General features: G+C 42.2%; 1 protein-coding gene across 4 annotated transcripts in view; it reads right to left on the bottom strand.

The window, feature by feature from the left end:
* Nucleotides 1-8,679, bottom strand: part of atp13a3 (ATPase 13A3) — a 72,655-nt gene extending 63,976 nt beyond the window's left edge. For all 4 annotated transcript variants that reach the window (XR_013790445.1, XM_079506362.1, XM_079506363.1 and 1 more), the window contains exon 1: nt 8,403-8,679. The gene's annotated coding sequence lies outside the window, so the exon portion shown is untranslated. The remainder of the gene's footprint in view (nt 1-8,402) is intronic.
* Nucleotides 8,680-9,200: the final 521 nt, after the last annotated feature.

A 9,200-nucleotide genomic window follows, 5' to 3' on the forward strand; every position in this document is an offset into this window, starting at 1 on the left:
TGTACTGTAGAGTTGTTGTTTTTTTGTACTAAGAGGGATGCTTTATGGTGCTGAATGGCCCTTGGTGAGGTAGGATCAGATGTGAAAGGCTGCAATGACGTTGGGAAATTACCATCGTCCACACGCCAAATGCTGGGCAATTTTGCCTGTGGTTGTCAAGTTCATGAAAAGAAAAAGATCAATAAATAAATAAAATACATTCACATCACAAAATGACCAATAAAACTGAGTGATGGATAAAAACAAGAGATTAAAAAAAATGTAGATTAGAGCAGAAAAACAAATCAAATCAAACAGCAACAACATTATGAGTGTATAGAAAGAAATGTTTCGAGCAACACAGGCTCTTCTTCAGACTCGGACTGAAGTCTGAGGAAGAGCCCTTGTTGCTGGAAATGAAACACAACCGACTGCATAAAACAAAGAGCTCTTAATTTGAACTATAAGTGTGCAGATCTTTCTGCTCTAATTTACAAGTGTGTTTTCTCTGCCTTAAAAACACTTAGCAGTTAACCAGCAACGTTAACCACGAAAGTATTCTGGTCAAACAATGTAAATCTCACCCCGCTGTAGCCGTTAAAACGTTTTAGAATCTTGCTGCCATGAATTTGTTTACTACCACAGGCCAAATAATGTTTTGCCAGAAACAGTCATCATACAAGCCTCATTCTTGACAACCCACGTTAAGCTAGAAAGTTAACGCCACCTACATAAGGTCAACCAGAGATGAACAAAGGAGAAATGTCTCAAAACAGAGTACACTTACACTAATGGTCATTATGAGATATATGTACCCTGCCAAGTCATGATGAACCACAGAGGCTGTGGCAAGAGACAATAATTATGGCAAAGTTGCCTGAATCCTTAAACACATGAACCCTAGTGTCCCTATTCTGGGCATGTAATGATAGGCGAACATTCAGAGTAAAAATAGCCGATCTACAAGCTTACAAGTTACAACGCGTCACAATGGTTGCATTGACCATTTTCTGCAAGAGGTTTGTTGTAGGGCAAAAAGGAGTGGGGCAAGTATAATACAACAAATAATTATATACAGGCTTCAAACTTTAAATGGTTAAGAGATACAGCCTCTCTCTCAGCATGTCATTCCAATTCTAGTTGATGTTCCGCCTTTGAACGTGCCCAGTTCAACTCCCCCTGTGGCAGTCCCAATGGACTATTTGTATCTCAGGTTTGCGTTATCATGCAAAATTTCACAGTTGTTTCTATTTTCAACCAAAGCACTTCATCATGCTTCTAGTGATGGAGGGAAGAAGGGGCAGCTGGTTTGTCTTGGCCTTGTTGGAGGTAAACCACCAGGGCGGCACTGTTAAGGCCCAGCTCTCTGAAGTGCGAATCGGGGGCTCTGGGGGTAAACAGTGCTATAGGCAGCTCAAGGGACTTTCACCATGTCAGGACATTTCTCATCCCCGCTCTGGATCAACATTGGCACATCTTCCATCACAGGCTGCTGTCTTAGAGCTCACCTGTGAAAAGTACTCAGGCACCAGCTCAAAGGCCCGGGAAACATTGGCGCCACACTTCTCAATCCCCACAACCTAAACCACCTCCAAAGTTCCAGTTTGAGAGGACACCAAGCTTTCTCTGGGAGAGAGGGTAAAGGTTTAGAGGTGAAAAGGGCAAGATCAATACCAGGGATCTTGACCATGATAGTGAACCTTTTAACCTACTGCACAGGAGGGTGCTGGGGGACAATAATACTCCAGACATGCCAAAGGAACTATAACAATAGAGAAACTCCACTGAGCTTGTGGCGTACCCAAATGCCATTGTCTAACGCAGTCCATAGAAATGCACAAGGCAAAACTGTGATAAGAATAAATTAACTGCGACAAGCACATGCTACAGCTCTACGACACTCTCTACTGAATGAACCAACCAAGATACAAAGCTGGAGATAGGTCTTAGCACAGCCATGCCAGGCGAATCTCTTATTAACAAGAGGTAATTCCAATTTCCACAACACCACGGGTACAGGCTTTAGCTTTTCGACCGCATGTCCGACTGTTTCCGCGTGTCGGTCCGTTTGTGTGTCGGATAAGCGACGCGTGCGCACCCCCAACACCACTGGTCACAAAGAGACATAACAGTTAATAATTATAAGTAATAAGTATCCCAATTATCTTCTTAATATGACTTTAAGGAAGCCCATGAAAGATTTCATTGCCTTGCTTCTTTCACTTTAATACCACAGGTGTTTCTCAACTTGACATTGACCACCTTTGTGATATTTGTGAGGGTTTTATAATGAGGTTTAGAATCAATGAGATGTTTTCCTTGACCGATTGAGGGTCTAAGAGGGCTGGGGTGCCAAATGTGGACCTGTAAAGACCTTTGTTACAGTAAAGGCCTATTCATGGTCTATACTCCAGTTCAGGGTCGGCACGCGCGTATCACCAAAAACTGGAGTGAATAGGCCTCAACAGTGATTAAGAGCTAGACAAATACACTTGATGACTTGATTCCACGGCTAGGGTATCCCTGGTTTGTGAAATGTGAGGCCTAGATATTTAACTGATTGGGTCATCTCTCCAACTGGGCTGCAAGCCTTGAGGTTATCAGAGCTATGCTGCCTGGAACTCCCTCAATAAAATGACTCATTGTTCACATTAGGAAGCGGGGGTCAGACAATACATTATTTTATGAGGAAATGGTAGCCACAAGTAACTATGAACACGTTTGCATTAGAATGCGGGTATTATTGTGACCTTAGTCACAATTTCCTTCATCAAGTGTACTCTAGTCTAAGGTATATAGATAAATGTTGAAGATTAGTGGTATTCCCCTTAAAATACATTATGTTATGTCCAACAGCAGAACCAAAACGTTTTGCTCTCATTTAAAGCTTCACTCATTAACTGTTATATCCAATTCTTTTTTTTTTTATGTTTTTTTGTGGCTTTCGCCTTTATTATATATATTTTATGGAGGGACAGACAGTAGGCTGACAGGAAATGGGGAGAGAGATGGGGGGAAGACATGCAGTAAAGGCCGTCGGGATCGGGAGTCGAACCCACGGCACGCTGCCAGACTGGATTACCAGCCAAGGTGCCTGGACCACTGAGCCATGGCCCAGGCCGTTATATCCAATTCTGACATGATATTCAACCTGGTTCCTCCACACTAGGGGGTGACATTTTATAATTTTATAATAATAGACCATGCCTGCTCACCCAGTGGAGAAATTGGATTTGAACCTTCAAGCAGTACCACTTCTCAACCAGTAGTGGCCCAAGTCCTACCCGACCACAGGATATACATTTCTCAATAGAAGAGCAGGGAGACACAATTCAGTCATCGCACTTCTGTTAGTATTGTTTATCCATGTAGGACGGGAACCCCTTTGAGGTAGTTGTTGCCTCAAAGTTGTATATAGCAACATAATGCTTTTGTAATTTTTGAATAAATGTTTTTTTTTCAGAAAAAAGGTAGGTCAGGATTTAGAAGGCATTTTAGAATCTGCCTCAGGTCTAAATGGGTTAACGGTTAACGCTTAACGTGTTCAATTCAACCACATTTCCCATGATGCCTTGCGGGTTGTGTAGTATAAGTTTTCCTGTTGATTTGAAAGGAAACTACAAGCGAAATGGCTGCAAACAGGGGTCAATGTGCAGCACTTCTATTCTATGGGTTGGTACCCGGTCAAGGTTCAGCTGATTTTTGTGGAACTAAAAGGCATACAGATAAGAGGATGTCCTAAACCGTCCATAGAGGTGTGGCAATGTGGGGAGTTTTGTTGCATTAAATACAATGAGAAATCAGACAGAACTTGACATTTTCATGAATAGGCACTCTATGAGGGAATTAATTGTGAGAAAGAGTCTTGAACTTGCAATAAACTATCTGCATGCTAATGAAAACTAAGGAGATGCCCTTCTTACATCTACAAACTTGTAGATCAAGCTATTTTTGGGGGACAATACAATGTACAAGAAAATATAATAAAGCTTTTGGTTTTCATATAAACAATGAAACCAAGCTAGAGGATGAATACATACCCAGCATTCCATTGTGATCATACTTTCTGTTGTGACTCATTCAGTACACTGACTGTGAATGAGCTAGAGCACACACAGAGAAATAAGTTACCATCTATCCTATCCCGTCAGTCAGTTCTCTAAGTGAACTTTGTCCCTGATGGAACTGGAAGATTTAATATTAAAGCTGGTATTTAACATTAACTATCCGAGGGGAGAAACAATGGACACAGGATTGAAACAAGAGATTAAATAAGCAAAATTCAAAATACTTTGTCTAAATGGTAAATGGTGCATTTATATAGCGCCTTTATCCAAGGCGCTTTACATAGATTGTGCATTACATTCACCCATTCACACACACATTCATACACCGATTGCGGCGGAAGCCATGCAAGGTACCAACCAGCACATCGGGAGCAATTTGGGGTTCAGTGTCTTGCCCAAGGACACTTGTAGACAGGAGGAGCCGGGATTCGAACCGCCGACCCATGGATCATTGGACGACCTGCTCTACCTCTTGAGCCACAGTCGCCCCGCATTGTTATGCATATTCATATGTTATGCATTGGTGTGTGTGTGTGTGTGTGTGTGAGAAAAGGTCAGTAAGGTCAGTTACTATTTTGAGTTTGAAAGAAATGCTGTAGAATTAGGTCCCTAGTTACTTAGTTATGAATATCTTAAATCCAAAAGCTCCATGTACTATGCTATGAATAAACATTTCGGCAAAGGCCAGTCAAAAGCAAGAGAACTTAAGGAAAGCGTAGTTAAAAGTGTAGTAAACAAATGCTTGGCTATGAACACAGTAACATAAAGTCCCACAATTCTTTCACAGTCTTATTTTCCCACCAGTCTTTCATGGACCATGCTCACGATGAAACTTAACCTCACTTCAGATGAGCCGCATGAGATTAAAAAAAACAAATTAAATCATAAACAGTGATGAAATCTAAAGAAAATGATTTCCTAAAAAGGTCACTTGGCTCTTAACAGAGCTAAACGCGTATATCTATTCTACGTCCGAGCATAGACATTGTAACGCCCCGCCTGTCTCTGATTGGCCTACCGACACTGCCGGCCTTACCAGAGTTTCCTCCGAGGTGGAGGATACATACATGCTGGATAGTGGATACTGAAAAGTCTGCTGCGCGACGTTACTCCGTGGTGGGAAATAAATAAATACAAGTACGATATATAATAAAAGAGAATGACAGCTTGACATGCGCGACAGCGGCGACACTAACTTTTATTTTTGTAGAAGCGGCAAACTAATATTGTTTATGCCGTTCAAATTATTTGTATACATGTGTAAACTTGAAACATTTTATTGTACTGTAAAAAGGTCTCTTTTTTAGTATAGTTTACTATAATTAGATTACACGATAATCAACACTAACACTTTAATTTAGAACACAACCAAATCAAATCACACAATGCACGCGTTCAATCAATCATTCAATCAAAGCAGATGACATAAGCAATATTAGTTTGCCTCTTCTACAAAAATAAAACTTACAATTTACTGCCGCGCGTGCCAAGCTGCCATTCTCTTGCACTTATTATTTCCCACGGCGGAGTAACCTAGCGTCTCGGAGGACAGTCTGGTGAGACCATGGGGGCTAGACGGGCAGTGTCGGTAGGCCAATCAGAGGCAGGCGGGGCGTTACCATGTCTATGCTCGGACGTAGAATAGATATACGCGAGCTAAACATGTGTTATACTCTGTTCAAAATATAGCCAATGGCATCCAGAGGAGAGCAACTTGGGTTGGGGATCCAAATTCTTGGGAAAAGAAGTATGAAGTAGAAGTCAGAATGGCATTCCCAACTATCAACTTTTAAGAGCGATTTTATAAAGAAATGTGCATTTTTTAAATATTGATTGGAGCACATGATCTAGTAAAATGATATGTTCTATGATAAATGATAAAGTAAACGGGGGCATGACTCAATATGAAGGGTTAAATGAGGAATAAAATGAAATATGTATCAAATACATCTATGCAAGAAATATATCGTATGAAATGCAAGACAGCGTTTCTTATCTCCCAAAACAAGCTGCCCGTTTGTTAGACATGTCTTGAGATGGTGTAACAGAGTTAGCACAACTGAATGTCCTGTACCAAATTGTTGCCAACTTGAAACTGCATGGAAGGAATTGGCTTAAAAAATAACATCTAGAAAAATGTGGCAAGATAAGTACACCAATTACAGTCACCGTCCTAAACCCACCCTCCACATGAACTTTAAGACCTGCACTTAGTTTGGTAGATGCTAGTGAAGGATAACTGCTGCTGTTCTCCGTCAGCTCAACTTGACAAACTTCCACCATGGAATCATGTCGTTAAGTCGATAAGTCCAAACTATAATGTACCTTTATGTGTTCAGGTTCTATCCTCTCAACTTTATTCACTGCCTGTTGATATACAAATATTCAGGTTCATATAGTTCATATGTCAACCCAGTTAGACCTGAGGACGCATCTGTGTCACCTACTTAACTCACCTTATAGCTTTTAACCACTTTAACCATTATTTTAAACTTTAGCTGTTGAACAATAGCAGATCTACAAGCTCATAGCTGTAGATCTGCTACTTGTGAAAATGTGGCGCAAATCTTTGAATATATATTCTTTCACAGTGAACGTTTTTAACTCAAATATTTGATTCTGGGGGGTCCCTGGAACAACATAATTTCAGATGGGGGTCACAGCCAAATACATATAATTGACATGAAATAGCAATAGCAATTTGAGCACCACCGAGTATAGAAACAGTTTTTTCATAAAACTGTCAGAATCTGGCCTCAGGTTGTGTGCCCCATACGTTTGTGCTTCCCAAACATCGACTGTTCCCAAAGCACGTTTTCAACTCTGTTGATAGACTGTAACTTGTCTGTCTGCCTGTGGCAGGTAAATAAAATGTAAAACGTTCGGGCAAGTGGAGTTTGCTTTCAAGCTGCCCGACGGGCAAATGTGTTTGAATGGGGATGGGAAAGCAAACATATTTAAATATTATTGGTTATTCATGAAGAACAAATAATGTTACCCTTATTACAAGTAGTAGACTAGCAGCTGCGCTCATTCAGATTTTCAAAGTGACTGTCTCAACTCGGCAGTTATCGAATGGATGCAACATTAATATGATGTTACATCATATGTGGGCATGACCTTTGGGCAAGTAGAACTTGACCTGTACTTGCCCAATGGCCAAGTGCCTCTGAGACGGTGACCTTAGTGTCAACCCATTGTTTTTATTGTTGATAGGCACACACACACACACACACACACACACACACACACACACACACACACACACACACACACACACACACACACACACACACACACACACACACACACACACACACACACACACACACACACACACACACACACACCCCTCTTGGTTTGGTTCTCTCTACTGTCTCATGTTTACTGCTGTTGTTGCTATGACACCTGAATTTCCTTCCGGGATCAATAAAGCTTATCTCATCAATAAAGAGTCTCATCTTAACTTGCTCGCTTGGCTACAGCTCATCTGACAGGTCATGACAGGCAAGACCACCAGAGCTTCTAAAGAGGAGGCAACAAATGCTTTAATTGTATAGGAAAGCAGAACATGAACACCCAGAACTGAACCAGTCCAGGACTGAACGATGCAGGACAAGAGCTCGTAGAGGATCCCCATCGTAGATATATCACATCTAATCCTCCCCATCAGCTGAGCTAGCTAGCCAACACTTGATTTATACTCGACTGCGCGCAGTGTCGCGCACGGAAAATAGCAGATCTGCAAGCTCACAAGCAAAGCAGTTTCTTTAACGTCCAATCGGAGAAAACGGGGCTAAATCATACTCGGATGTGTGAATCAAAATTCACGTGTTGTTCACCAATCACCATATTGGCCACGATGCGATGCGACTGAAAGACGCTGACGGTCCTTCCAGTTCCACCACAACAACAGTAGCTATAGCCGCGTCTCTCTCCCGTCTCGTGCGTGGCTGAATGACAGCCTGTGTTGGCGCGAGCCATGTCGCTTTTCAGCCAGCCTAGAGAGCAACAACAAATCAAGGATTGGTCCATGATGTCACAAGTTAAAGCAGAAGTGCTGCAGACTCGTGGGGGCTCACTTTAAAGTAACTGTCAATTAAATGTATTAATACATCAATGACGTGCCCCCAGCCGAACGTCTCTTTTCAGTTGACAATTTGACTGGACGTATATAGGTTCGTCGTAAAATGAAAGAGTTCATGTCAGGTAAAAGTAAAGGGCTATACACACTTCCCATGGTGCATAACGTCACATTCCTATCCTTGGTGACATTGTCCCAGGCTTTAGCATGTTAGCCGTATAGCAGAGCAACTGACACATGGGTGATGTGGACATAAAATAACAGACACTCACCCAGAACCACCTGGACGCGGTGAATATCAGCTACGAGTCATACTGAGACGAAGGGCGGCTGTTATCTGGAGCAAAGCGTCGTTGTAGGGAAAGAGGCGGACAAGATGATGTTATCTTAATGTGGTGGTCGCCACACACAGGGAAGCAGCGGGGACTCGGAGGAAGGTGTTCTGTGTTGATGACAGTCAGCAACAGCGAATGAGTCGTGGAAGAGCTGCTGAACTGCCCTGAACTGGCTCTGGCTCTGGTAGCTTCCACCCCATAGCCCGGGGGGACCGCTGCGCTGTGGTTGGCTGGCTGCGGTGACGCGACGCCACAATCTACAGAGACAGCGTGTCTGTTTCAGAGCAATCTGGAAACATGCAAGTCTGTTTGACTTTGAGAGATTAGATTTTTTTTAATTACAGTACTGTACACCGTTTGACTGTATAGGGGGAGGGCATAGTGATGCGTTCGTAAACGTGTTTATAAAACATTTTTAGATACGGGGACATTTGTTCGGACATATCTAAGATTGAAAACGAAGAGCTGCGTTGGTGAATGGTTTTAACAGCGAATACAGAAAAGCTATTTTATGAAGTGGCACCGATTCAAACCCGGAGGGAAGGGAATCCCCCCCCCCCATTCACACCCATACATTTGATCTCTCTCTCTCTCTCTCTCTCTCTCTCTCTCTCTCTCTCTCTCTCTCTCTCTCTCTCTCTCTCTCTCTCTCTCTCTCTCTCTCTCCAATAGTCCATGAGCCGGACAAGTTTTCATTACGAAATGAGTGGGCAAAACCATACCTATATTAAATTG

Source organism: Electrona antarctica (assembly GCF_951216825.1).
Source record: "Electrona antarctica genome assembly, chromosome: 7".
Classification (NCBI taxonomy): domain Eukaryota; kingdom Metazoa; phylum Chordata; class Actinopteri; order Myctophiformes; family Myctophidae; genus Electrona; species Electrona antarctica.